Raw genomic sequence first — 13607 nt, forward strand, 5'->3', positions numbered from 1 at the left:
ACTCCACTTCACTAGGTTTTCCTGCTTTTTCTGCGCGTTGACCTAACCTCACACCTTAAACTGTTGATTCACCCTAGTTATTAGGGTTTGTCAGACTTCTGTCATAGGTTTTACACGTGTAATTGGTGGAGAAGACACAGCCAAGCCAATTACTGCTCACTCATTCCATTATCGCCTTGTGCTCGGTGTAGAATCAATCGCCCAACCAGAGGAGTCGAGGACCAACCCAACCTTTGTTTCTTGAATGAAGATATTTGATAGAATGTATAAGTACGTGTATTTTTTTAAAAAAAATAAAGTGAATAAATATGATGTTAATATAAAAAAAATTCATTTTTTAATAATAAACTTATTTTTTTAAAAATAAATATACGATATTTATACAATATATAATTATATATAATATTACTTATCGTCATCATTTTTCAGTGAAAGCTTTACCTTGTCTAATGGCCAGAATATTTTCTTTGTATAATTACTTATCATCTCATCACACCCTCAGATTGATGGTACTCATTATCTACTTTTGCATCTTTTGGTTTAGGCCTAATTTTATCATTGTTTCTGCTATCAAAGAATGTTCCCATACGTTGATGCGGCCTCACTCACCTCGTATCTCTCCTCTTTTTTTTTTTTTTTTTTTTCAGGAATCAAGCATATATATATATACATATATGTATATACGGTTTCTATAACTTTTGATCCATATGCGAAAGCAGTGGTATCAAAAATTCCTACTTTAATTACTTCACAATTTTTCCTCTCAAAAAGAAAATCTGAATATCTGAAGAAGCCGTTTATAACCTATCTGTTTCACATATAACATAACCGTTCTAACCTAACAGATCCGTTTAAAATAGCCTCTTCTTATTTTCCTCCCAATTTCCACTGGATACCTAAAGATTCATCTAAAAATCTTCAGTATTATTCCAGTATTTTGATTCTCACCAACTCTCTTGTCATAAAACTCATTTATGATAAGAATGATTCCACCAAACTAATTTACCACAGTGCTTACATTCTTCGAGTCATTACAGAAGCCGAATAGGGAACAAACCCATGGACTCCCAAAAGACTCTCAGACTCTGTACTGAGTTACAATTACTTTGATTATATAACTGCCTGGAGACGTTTCATGTTCTTTCAGGTACCTGATATGAGTCATTCATGGTTCATCAATTTTGATACCAGATTCAAAGGAACTTTTCCTTATTGGTTTTTCCAATGGTGAGATCAATTTGGATTAATTCCAGACAATCTACCTGAGCAGCTCGCTAGAGCTTTTACATTCTACCAACAAGTTGCTAGTACAAAACTAAACCAGCATTCACTGATGTTTCCTTATGAGCTCAATTTTTACAAGAACTACAAACTATCGTGGATCTTCAAATGGACTTATGAGAAAAATACCAATATAATTGACCGAGCCTACTTTACAAAGTGGTGGGATAAGTTTGGATATACTGAAAAAGTAATCAACCAGATGATTAAAGATTTCCCTCAAGTCGCCCCTGATTTGCAAGACATGAAGAAATTTCCAGGCAATCAAATTTGGTACACCTGTTTCTGAATACCCTTTAATAATTCAGGCCCCTAATTCACCAACTGCTTCAGCAAGAGGAAAAGCCACCAGCTCATCCTCAAAGAAATCTTCTAAGTCTGCCAAAGATAATATCCTCAACAGACTTGGCAAAAAAGATTTAATAAAATTGCTTGAGCAACAACTGTCTAAGTCTACGAACGATAATTCTGAAGACGATAAGAATTCAGAAGCATCCTCAGAGGCTTCATACAGTAACATATTTGGTCATGATTCAGAAGACATTCCAAAGCTGGAAGATGATTGACTACTACTTGAGTTCAAAGAAGACTAACCAAAGTCTACTTTGAGATAATCGTCACCGAGTATCTAAAGCAGCCGCCTCAAAAGACAGCTAGAAGATAACCAGACGACCGAAGGATATTTTGTCATCTTGTGCCGAAAGCAGCCGCCCACAAAGACAGTTGGAAAGACACAATAATGACACTCTGAGCCCCGTGCTTAAACAGTTCTTACTGTTCACTCACGGATTGATTCACTGTTTTACTTTAATAATTGTAAACAGGAACTCCTTATGTTATAAAAGGAGAACTTTACCCTTGAACTAAAGCAGAACTCACACTCGAGAGAAACACTTCTGATCCTCTCTCCCTAATCTTGAGTCTCCTTATTTACCCTGATTTCTGTAAGTACAAATCTACACTACCTTGTGCCTGTAATTACTTTAAACTTGTTAATTTTAATAAAGTTTATATGTTTATTACAATTAATTTTGCATATTCATACAAGCATATGACTGGTTTAACCGCCTGTTTATTTTGTGCTTGCATAATTTAATTATTGTGCAATTTACTCTGCTTCTTTTATTCCCTTCTTTCTCTTCTTCTTCAGTCAGGTTTGGCTTTTCCTTCTTTCCGCTGTTTTGGTATCAGTGACAATCTGGTATCTAATTGTTGTGAATTGTTTCTTCTTTGTTGAACTTATTTTGTTTTCTGACAACCCCCACCCGGAGTTTCTACTTTGATTGGTTCAGGATCATCTTTCGACAAGTAGGTCAGGAACCCGGAGGTGTAAGTCCCGTTTTAAAGCCAGAGAGGCGAGTGTAGGGCAGCTATAGGTTCAAACCCAAGGGCCGAGAGTGGTAAGTTCGCAGACCCCTGAGATGCGACGGTCAGTGTTGTCCTAGGACAAAATGAGTTGGATAAATAGATCCAATTCAACAGTTAGTTCTAGGTCGGCTATGCCGCCTGACATTGTTAATGAGGAAAACTGTGCTTTTGAAGCAGTAGAGTCGTCTGTACTGAGATCATGGAAGATTCCAAAACTTGATGTTAGCACGATCTATCGAACCAATTGGTTTGAGAGATCTATGCACACACAGTTTTGCGTGCGTACTGTTGAACAAACTTATGCTATTTCCAAAACTCAAGAAAAATGTTATCTTTTTCAAGAAAAACAGATAACCAAATTCTTGGAGCAAGATTTTAGATATATTCATATTGGATCTGTCCAAATTGTTGCCAAACCTTTAACAAGGAGAGGCATCAATGCATCCGTATTATTTTGTTTAAGGGATGCCAGATTCAATAATTTTGAAACAAGTATTTTCGGAATGATCCAATCCTCTTTAACGGATGGACCAGTCCATTTTAATTGTTATCCTGATTTAACACTTGCTCTTGATGATAAACATATTTTAAAATGTATGACCTTAAACATTTTAACTTCTGGATATGATATGCTTAAGGGTAGCAAACCTCTTACTTTGATTTACAGGATTTATTATCGTCTTTTAAAAACGAGTTTAAATCCAAAAGCTATTGCAAAATCCATCCAGGGAAAAACTCTTCTGATCCAGAGTTCAACCCCAGATGCAGATGTTTCAACTCCAAAAATGATTTTTTGGAAAAATATAATTCTTCCTAAAGAATGGATTTTGGAAGAAGAGGTTCCTCACATCCTCGAAACCCTGTTGACAGTTACCCAAGTAACATTCAACAGTATTTGGATGGAACCATTAAAATTAGTTTTGATCAGACTAGATCTCCAGGGCTAAGAAGAAATTCTTTTGCTGGATCTAATTCTTCTTTTAAAGGGTCAGAAATTCCAGTAAGAAGAGACCAAAATCTCAAACAATTTCTGGAAGATTCTGTTAAAACAGCCCAACCTGTTAATCCTGTTTTAAAACTGAAAGAACTTTCTACGTCCTCTCAGGTTACTTTTGCTTTTTATTCTGCACAGGATCCTGGATCCTTTAAAGACCAGTCTATTCATAATGAAGCTGATAAAGAAGACGATAACTCATCTTTATCACCTACAGCTTCAAATATGGTAGCTCCTGTTGCACCTCAAATTCATCACAGTCTAACCGTGCTGAACAAACCATTTGCGTTTGATCTTGTTTATCTTTTTGAAGAATACAAACTTTCTAAAAATAGTGCTAAGCGAAAAGCTTATCACACAAAATATTCCAAAAAAGAAAAACGTGTTAAACAGAAATGGAAAGAAGAAATGAATAAGCAGCAAAAGCATATTCTTTTCTTTGATTTTGTTGAAAATATTTATATTTCTAACAATACTTTGAACGTTATTAAAACTGATTTTGTCAAGGAAGAAGGTAAAATGGTAGTTCAGTCTAGTCATCCACCTTTGGAGACTGTTCTCATCACCCATAAAGGGGTTGAAATATCTGCTTCACCTTTCAAAATCTCAGAAATTGTTTCCAGAGATCCTGAGAATGACAAGATTCTCAAAGAAACAAAAAAGGTTATTTCTCAAAATAACTTTGTGAATCTTGCTCTTCATACGATCGGACAACAGTTAGATCGAATTGAAGAAAAGGTTAAAAAACCTAATCCTATTCCTTTGGTTTTGACTAAAGATCAACCAAAGAAAACAGGTGAAAAACCTTTGATTATCTTACCAGAAAGTCGTACCAAAATTGATTTTAATAATCTACAGGCAAAGACTCTTGATAAGATTGATCAAATGCTTAATGATCTGAAAAGAGAACAGCCTTCTACTAGTGCTTTGTCTAACAAATGAATAAAAGAAGAAGTTCTTGTTGAAACTACAGATGAGTCTTCTAATGATCACTCTTCTAAAGAAAATGATCTTGATTTACTTGAAAAGAATTTTCAAGATATTATTTTAAAACCTGAAATAGTCAGATTTTCTTCAAAAGGACCCAAATCAATGAGTCTAACGAAGAACTGGTATTCCAGGCCTACTCCTCCTGATTTACAGTTTGAAGAAAAAGTTTTTCAAAGCCAATCTTCTTACTCTGCCGACAAGGTCTATTAGTGGAATATTGATGGTTTCTCTGAACAAGAAATCATGAGTAAAATGTCTCTTGTGGCAAATGTTTATGTAAATAACAATATTAGGCAATCTGATATTGTTAAGATTTTAACACAAGGTTTTTCCGGTATTTTGAGAATCTGGTGGGATAAACACATAACCAGAGATGCCAAGGAAACCATTCAGAACGCTGTCAAGTGTAATGATGAAGAGTTACCTATTTTTGATTAATCCATTGGATCTGTCCAATCTGATGGAGTTAATACTTTGATTTACACAATTTTAAAGCATTTTATTGGCACACCATCTGATATAACTAGCCGCATCAGCGACCAGTTAAATAATCTCAGATGTCATCAGATGTCTGACTATAGATGGTACCAAGATGTTTTCATTTCCAATGTAATGCTTTGGGATGATAGTCAGAAGCCTTACTGGAAAGAAAAATTCATTGATGGATTACCTTGCTTGTTCGCTTACAAAGTGAAGGATGAACTTACTATTGTTGGGTCTCTAAATTACGATGCATACACTTATGGTGATATCTGTGCTGTAATTAAGAAACTTAGTATTAGTATATGCAATGATCAAAGAATGCTCCGTGAGCAGATGAGAAATAGCAAGAAAGCCAAATACGAAATGGAAACATTTTGTGAACAATTTGGACTTCCTACTATAGCTCCCTCTAAAAGGAGGCACAAGTTTTCTAAACCTCGTGGTGGTATCAGGAGAAAACTCCGTGATGAATTTTACAATAAAACTTATAAAAAATCATTTTCTAAGCCATTTTCTAATAAAAAAAATTTAAGGATTTTTCTCAAGGAAAATGTTTTATTTGTGGCAATCCAGGACATTTTGCTAACAAATGCCCCCAGAAAGTTAAAAAAAATAAAAAATTGAAAAAGAAGCTTAATCAGTTGAATATTGATAACAATGATAAAGAAGAACTATTTCGACTCCTAGAAATAGGTTCGTCTTCATCATCTGATATCCTTGAATTCAGTTCTAGTGATTCAGAATATCACTCAGAAACTGAATCTCCAGATTCTACTGGTCCTAAGCTAGGTTGCAATTGTAATAATACTTGTTGCCAGACAAAGGGTAAGATAATTCATGTCTTGTCTAAATCTGAAGAACAAGAAAACCTATTGCTAACCTTGATTTCTCAAATAACAAATCCTGAGCTTAAGGAAGAATATCTTATTAAGTTAAGAAAGACTATGCCTCGCCAAGAACCAGAGTCTTCTAAGCAAATGATTAGTTTTCAAGAAACCTTGGAGAGATTTCAAAAGAAAAAATCCAAGGAAATTTCTACAAATGATTTACAACACGAAATAAATCTTATTAAAAAAGAAATCATTGAACTCAGATCTGAGGTTAACAACCTTAAGTCTAAAAATGAGATTTTAAAACAAGAATTTTTAGTGTTTAAAATTGATAAACAACTTGATCAAGATATTCCTTCTGACAATGAGCAAACAAACGATTCTGGTTCAAGCCAACATGAGTTGGCTGCTGATAATCAGATTTGCTTCATCCATCATATCATTCCTCCAAAATAGTTTTCTAGGGTCACCATTGTGGTCACCCATGATTTTCAATTTTCTGTTGTTGCTATGATTGATTCCGGATCAGACCTGAATTATATTCAGGAAGGACTCATTCCTAGCAAATATTTTGAAAATCCTCTAATAGATTATTTTATGCAAATAGATCTCAAATGAAAATCACATATGAGCTTAACAACGCTAATGTTTGTCAAAACAATGTTTGTTTTAAAATCCTCTCTGTTTTAGTCAGAAACATGTCTGACAAAGTGATTTTAGGCATTCCATTCATTTCTGCTTTATATCTATTTTTTACTGAAAAATACAGTATTACTACCGACCCTTTTGGTCAAAATGTCAAATTCAAATTTGCATCTCGACAAGAGATTGATCAAGATAAAGGTTTGAAATCTTTGCTCTTTGCAAAAGAAAAACATCTGAATTTCCTTCAACAAGAAATCAGGTACAAAAAATTTCGGAACAATTATCTTCGCCAATTTTAATTTCAAAAATTGATGATTTTAACAAGCGTCTTGTTTCTGATGTTTGTTTTGATTTACCAAATGCTTTTTGGCATAGGAAGAAACACATCGTTTCTCAACCCTATATCAAAAATTTTGATGAAAGCACTATTTCCACTAAAACCAGACCCATTCAGATGAATAGTCAGACTTTAGAATTCTGCAAAAAGGAAATTTCAGACCTTAAGGATAATGGCATAATTATTGGCAGCATGTCCCCTTGGTCTTGCCCAGCCTTTTATGTACGAAAAAATACAGAACTAGAAAGAGGTATCCCTTGTCTAGTCATTAATTACAAACCCTTGAACAAAGTCTTGCAGTAGATTAGGTACTCTATTCCCAACAAAAATGACTTAATTCATATGTTGATTGATGCTGTGGTCTTTTCCAAATTTGACCTCAAGTCTGGGTTTTGAAAAATCCAGAAGCTGAGTCAGACCGGTATAAGACTGCCTTTGTTACCCCCTTTGGTCATTTCGAATGGAATGTGATGCCATTTGGTCTCAAAAATGCCCCTAGTGAGTTCCAACATATCATGAACGATGTTTTTAACTCGTTCTCTGCTTTTACCATCGTCTATATAGATGATGTCCTTATTTTTTTCAAATCTATTGATGAACACTGAAAATATTTGAACTCGTTTTTAGACATCATTAGACTCAATGGTCTTGTTGTTTCTGTGAAGAATATTAAACTGTTTCAAACCAAGATCATATTCATTGGTTATGATATTTTTGAAGGAAAAGTCAGGCCCATCCAAAGAGCCATTGATTTTGCCGACAAATTTCCTGATATTATTCTTAACAAAAATCAATTGTAGAGGTTCTTAGGATCTCTCAATTATGTTGCTGATTTCTACAAGGATATGAAGAAATAATGTCGTCCTTTGTTCAAACGACTTCGTTCTCATCATCCTCCTTGGACAGAAATTCATACAAATATAGTGAGAAAAATCAAAACACACGTTAAGACCCTTCTGTGCCTTGGTATCCCCACTTCTGATTCTTTTAAAATTGTTGAAACAGATGCCTCAAACATTGGTTATGATGGCATTCTGAAATAATATGTTTCTCTAGATTCTCCTGAACAAATTGTTCGCTTCCATTCTGGAACCTGAAATCCTGCACAAGAAAAATATAGTACTATTAAAAAAGAAATTTTATTTATAGTACTATGTATTTCTAAATTTCAATCTGATTTGTTAAATAAGAAGTTTTTACTTCGAATTGATTGCATGAGTGCTAAATTTGTTTTAGAACAAGATGTTGAAAACATTGCATCAAAAACATATTTTTGCACAATGGCAATGTATTTTAAGTGTTTTTTACTTCGATATTAAATACATCAAATGCACTAATAATTCTATCCCTGGTTTTCTTACCAGAGAGTTCTTGCAGACACCCAACCATGAGCGTGAGCAAGAAGAAAGGAAAAGAAAAATAGAGAGCGAACCCGCCACCTCCAATACCCAGTATAAAACTCATCAAGAATGAGTCTGGATCCACCACTGTACCCAGTGCCTCATCAACAGTACTGGATATTGCCAATAGGTTCACAACTCTTGGTAAAATTGTGCAACCGGCGACCTTCGCGTCTACGGTTTCTACAGCTTTTGATCCATATGCGAAAGCAGTGGCATCAAAAATCCATGCTTTAATTACTCCTCAGTTTTTACTCCCGAAAGGAAAATCTGAATATCTGAAGAAGCCGTTTATAACCTATATGTTTCACATAGAACCTAACTGTTCTAACCTAACAGATCCGTTTAAAATAGCCTTTTCTTATTTTCCCCCCAATTTCCACTGGATACCTAAAGATTCATCCAAAAATCTCCAATATTATTCCAGTATTTTGATTCTCACCAACTCTCTTGTCATAAAACTCATTTATGATAAGAATGATTCCACCAAACTAATTTACCACAGTGCTTACATTCTTCGAGTCATTACAGAAGCCGAATGGGGAACAAACCATGGACTCTCAAAAGACTCTCAAACTCTACACTGAGTTACAATTACTTTGATTATATAACTGCCTGGAGACGTTTCATGTTCTTTCAGGTACCTGATATGAGCCATTCATGGTTCATCAATTTTGATACCAGATTCAAAGGAACTTTCTCTTATTGGTTTCTCCAATGGTGGGACCAATTTGGATTAATTTTAGACAATCTCCCTGAGCAGCTCGCCAAAGCTTTTACATTCTACCAACAAGTTGCTGGTACAAAACTAAACCGACATTCAATGATGTTTCCTTATGAACTCAATTTTTGCAAGAACTACAAACTACCGTGGATCTTCAAATAGACTTATGAGAAAAATGCCAATATAATTGACCGAGCATACTTCACAAAGTAGTGGGATAGGTTTGGATATACTGAAAAAGTAATCAACCAAATGATTAAAGATTTCCCTCAAGTCGCCCCTGATTTGCAAGATAAGAGGGAATTTCCAGCAATCAAATCTGGTACACCTGTTCCTGAATACCCTTTAATAATTCAAGCCCCTAGTTCACCAACTGCTTTAGCAAGAGGAAAAGCCACCAGCTCATCCTCAAAGAAATCTTCTAAGTCTGCCAAAGATAATATCTTCAACAGACTTGGCAAAAAAGATTTAACAAAATTACTTGAGCAACAACTGTCTAAGTCTACGAACGATAATTCTGAAGACGATGAGAATTCAGAAGCATCCTCAGAGGCTTCATACAGTAACATATTTGGTCATGATTCAGAAGGCATTCCAAAGCTGGAAGATGATTGACTACTACTTGAGTTCAAAGAAGACTAACCAAAGTCTACTTTGAGATAATCGTCACCGAGTATCTAAAGCAGCCGCCTCAAAAGGTAGCTGGAAGATAACCAGACGACCGAATGATATTTTGTTATCTTGTGCCGAAAGCAGCCGCCCACAAAGACAGCTGGAAAGACACAATAATGACACTCTGAGCCCCGTGCTTAAACAGTTCTTACTGTTCACTCACGGATTGATTCACTGTTTTACTTTAATAATTGTAAACAGGAACTCCTTATGTTATAGAATGAGAACTTTACCCTTGAGCTAAGGTAGAACTCACACTCGAGAGAAACACTTCTGATCCCCTCTCCCTAATATTGAGTCTCCTTATTTATCCTGATTTCTGTAAGTGCAAATCTGCACTACCTTGTGCCTGTAATTACTTTAAACTTGTTAATTTTAATAAAACTTATATGTTTATTACAATTAATTTTGCATATTCATACATGCATATGGCTGGTTTAACTGCCTGTTTATTTTGTGCTTGCATAATTTAATTATTGTGCAATTTACTCTGCTTCTTTCATTCCCTTCCTTCTCTTCTTCTTCAGTCAGCTTTGGCTTTTCCTTCTTCCCGCTGTTTTGGTATCATATATATATATATATATATATATATCATTAACCTAAGAAAAATGAGATATACGAGGAGGGGGTGTGATTTCTATCAAATATCCAATTACAACAATCACCTCATTACAACAATTATAGTGCAAAAGTGGAAGGAAAAAAAAATCAAGTTTTGGGATAAAAAAAACTTAGTCCCCACTCATATTCTGCAAAGAGGGCGCCGTCTTAAATAATAGTTTTTTACAATTATACAGATGTACGAATTGTGATGCCACCACTAAAGACAGTAGATGTTGAAGGTGCACTGCAATTTTGTCCTGAGATATTTTCTGAAGAGACTCATATTCCCTACCTTAAGATCAACGGTTAGAGAAAGAAGAAATATAGTAGAAAGACTGACATCAAATGGTTTGGTCTGCGATTGTATGATTTTCGCTGTGACGGCACGTGAAGACCACGCATTAGTGATTGTGAGATGGGGTGGGTCAAATATAAAAGATCTTGAGGTGGTGAAACTACTAGTACAGCGCGTGTAGCCGTTGAACGCATTTTGGCGCTGCAACGCATAGCACCCACGTGCGGATCAAATCGCCCATGAGGATCACGCATCTAAATTTTTATTGTAGTTCCGCTTCGTCTTGACAGATCGATGGCTAGGGGTTGCGTGGTGGAGCATGTGCAAGCAGTCGATTGCTGGAATGCGATAGATCTAGCCAAAATCTAGTCGAGGGAAAGGAATGATTACAAACACTAGTAGGAAAATTTATGAATAGACGAGTATTGAAAAATGAAGCGGAGATGAGGATGAGGAACTTTTCTAGAGAGAATCAATAGTTTCTCTTTCTAGAAAGAAAAGCAATCCCTCGTTATCATGTTTGACCACTCGTCTCTTTTATTAGTTTCAAAATTCTTAATCTATGTGTTCAACTTATTATTAGAGATATGGATAATATCTTTTTTCCTAATCATTTGATAGTGTAATTTTGTATAAAGATAAACAAAATATGTGGGTCTTGCAAATTATATAGAATTCTCACATAGTATAAATCCTATATAAGCATTTAATGTTGTATGTGGAGTTATTTTAGAAGTTTTTAGTTAAAAATGTATTTTTAACCGATTAGAATCTAGTGCCTCGAGCAATTCAATTTCATCAAATAATTAGAAGAATCTCATTTCCCGCAGGGGGTTAATTGTAAATACTTGACTTTTTACTCCTTTTTTTTTTCAATTTAAGTCTTTAGAGTAATTCTGATTAAGAAATTATCTCAATTCATCTCATCTCATTTCATCTCATCATTATAATTTTTTCAAATTTTTATATAAAATATAATAAATAATTCAACTTTTTCAAATCTCAAAATAATAATAATGTTAAAAAAATAATATTATAATAATATTTTATTCAATTTTTAATTTTTATCTAAAACCATCTCTTCTCATCTCATCTCATCATTCAAATAGCTTATTAGTGTTCAACTCTCGTAAAATTAATACATGACATTTAAGAAACTCACAATTCGAAAATCTCTCAAATCTCCTATAAACTTAATAAGAGGATTACCATATATTATTAGTATGCCACATGTAAGCCTTCGCTTGGCTGAGGTGGATATTGATGCCATATGTCAAACAATTAAATACCAACACGTGGCCTCATGTTAATTTTCTAACATGATATAGTCGATCTATATTACTTACCAACTTGACGGTAAGACCACTTGTACTAGTATGCTTACATAATCGAGCCAATTACTGCTCTAAATGTAAATACTATGCAGCAAGCAAAGACGACAATAATTTCAGAGTAATGACAATACTATCATTCTATTTTGATCATATTAAGTAGTATGTGACACATTTATCATCATTAAATATTAAAGAGACATGCAATAAATGATCATTTAATAGTGATAAATGTATCACATCATACTTAATGAGATAAAAGTAAAATGATAGTATGATATATATAATTTTCCAATATTTCAAAGGGCTTTAGGCCTCCTTTATTTTCAGGAAACATCTCATCTCATCTCACATCATCATTACAATTTTTTCAAATCTCTACATAAAATAAAATAAATAATTTAACTTTTTCAAATATCAAAATAAAAATAATATTAAAAAATATATTCTAACAATATTTTATTTAATTTTTTAACTTAATCTCAATTCATCTCATCTCATCTCTAAAAAAAACAAACTCTTAGAAAACGGAAGATTTCACTTAAGAAAGAAATCTTTATTTTCTTTATTTATTTACTGCGTATGATTTGAAAAAAAGGATATAGATGAGGTTGAGGAAGCATGTGGGCTCTTTAAATGATTTTTCAATACATTAAATGTCCACTACCAATAATTTGTTTTGGTGAGGGGGAGTACCCATTAATTACATTTATTGAAGTGGGGGAAGAACTAGAAGACCTTCGAAACTTCTCATTTACGTTTGCCATTCTCTATTTGTCTTCAATTTGTCAAAAAGATCATTCTTCTTTATGGGGTGTTTAATTTCGAAAAATGTATAGATTTCTCAAAAGGGTGGCTCTACCGTCACCGTTGAGAGCTCTCGTTGGGCTCTTACTAGTTTATTTTAATTTCTTTTTTTACATATATATTTTAATACTTTTAAATATATTTTTTTTTAATCACAATATTATTAAAAAATATTTACTTTAATCATTAAGTAAAAAATATATTTAAAAAAAAAACTCAACTATAGGCCCCATAGTTTTTTCCTTTTCAAAATATAGACCCTAAAAAATATGACTTATGAATTCATAGGAATTTAATAGGATTCTCAAGAATATATATATATATATATATATATATATATATATATATTAATAAGATTCTCATGTTACTAAACCTATTCAAATAACTAGTGATCTTCTAGCTCGCCAGAATCTTCAAGCTTATCCCATTTGAAATATGTAAATTATATTGCATCTTACTTATGCCACGTTTCTTCCTAGGTGAAAGTAGGAATTTTTGTCGCTCCCAAAATATCTCTATGTTTTTCCTCTTAATATCTGAAAAAATTATAATTACAACTAGGTCATCTGAAACTTACTATTCAAATGACTTTCTTCATGTGAGACACTATGTGATGCCACATGGTTTATTAAAAAATGGGTGCTGCTAGTATGCCGCCCAACTTTGACTGTTGGGCGTGTCCACTAATGCAAATTATACATTTTAATTTTCTTTTCTTTTCTTTTTCACATTTTTAAACATCCTTAAATATTTTTTTAAAAAATATATAAATACATTAAAGAGTTTTGCTGCACAACCTCCACCACACTCCACACTCCATATTTTTAAAAAATTTTTTAATTTTTTA

Source organism: Juglans microcarpa x Juglans regia, chromosome 7D (assembly GCF_004785595.1).
Source record: "Juglans microcarpa x Juglans regia isolate MS1-56 chromosome 7D, Jm3101_v1.0, whole genome shotgun sequence".
NCBI classification, from domain to species: Eukaryota; Viridiplantae; Streptophyta; class Magnoliopsida; order Fagales; family Juglandaceae; genus Juglans; species Juglans microcarpa x Juglans regia.